Below are 1,539 nucleotides of genomic sequence, written 5' to 3'. Positions count from 1 at the left end.
AACAATGATAATAATGATAATGATAACGACAACAAGAAAGCAATAATGATAATAACAGCGATAATGATAATGATGATAATGATAACAGTAAAAACAATAATGATAACAGTAAAAACAATAATAATAACAAAATATTAATGATGCTAAAAAACAAAATAATAATGATAATGAAAATTATAATAATAATAATGATAATGAAAATTATAATAATAATAATGATAACAATATTCATAATAACAATAATGATAATAACGATAATAATGAAAACGATAATAGCAATAATGACAATGATAGGAATAATAATAACAATGATAATGATAATGATTATATTGTTGATAATGATAATGATAATGGTATTGGTGATAATGATAATAATAATGATAATGATAACAATAGTAATGATAATAGTAATAACAATAATAATGATAATAGTGATGGTAATGATGGTACAAATTAAAACAATGATGTTCATGATAATGATAATAATAATAACGATAATACAGTAATAGGAATGATAATAATAATAACGATGGTATTGATAATAACAATAATAACAATAATAATTATAATAGTAATAATAATAATAATAATAATGATAATAATAATAATAGTAATAATAATAATAATAATAATATTAAGTTAGGGAACTCGGAAGTCCACCTGTTCTTATTTATTATTATTTCCATCACAATGAATCATAGACAAATTGATTTGTATTTATTTTTTGCTATTTCTTTCGTGGACGTCACAATTTCGGTGGGAAATTAGAATGAAAAAGATTCGGGATTTTTACTTTTTTTCCTGTAAATAAATGTCGGTGGGCCCGCTATTAAAAAAAAAAAAAAAATAGTGGGCTAATAAAGATGAGGGAAACGAAGGAATATAAAAAGTGAGAGAATTATAAGAAAAGGAAACTAAACTTCAGGCAAAAAAAAGCGCCAATTCCTCCGAGCATCTCAAGGAGGCGGACGACGGCAGGAAAACTGCTCCCCCCCTCCCCCCCCTCTCTCTTTCTTTCTCTCCTCCCTTCCTCTCTCGTTTTGTTTTATTTTCTCTTTATAGCCATTCGCTAATGTTCATTTACTTTTGCTATGATCATATTTTTTTTCTTTCGTTACTTTGTGTCTCTAGATTTATATATATATATATATATATATATATATATATATATATATATATATATATATATATATAATATATAACATATATATATCTAATTATGTATATATATATATATATATATATATATATATATATATATATATATACATACATATATATATACACACACATGAGAGAGAGAAAGAGAGAGAGAGAGAGAGAGAGAGAGAGAGAGAGAGAGAGAGAGAGAGAGAGAGAGAGAGAGAGAGAGAGAGAGAGAGAGAGAAACAGACACAAAGAGAGGAGAGGGAGACAGGGAGAGAGAGAGAGGGGGGGCACAGACACAGAAACAGAGAGAGAGAGAGAGAGAGAGAGAGAGAGAGTACAAATAAGATTAAAGAGGAGCACTACCAAACATGAGACAAGCTGTAGCATCCG

The sequence above is a fragment of the Penaeus vannamei genome, chromosome 3 (assembly GCF_042767895.1).
Source record: "Penaeus vannamei isolate JL-2024 chromosome 3, ASM4276789v1, whole genome shotgun sequence".
NCBI classification, from domain to species: domain Eukaryota; kingdom Metazoa; phylum Arthropoda; class Malacostraca; order Decapoda; family Penaeidae; genus Penaeus; species Penaeus vannamei.
This window is presented reverse-complemented; position numbering follows the sequence as displayed.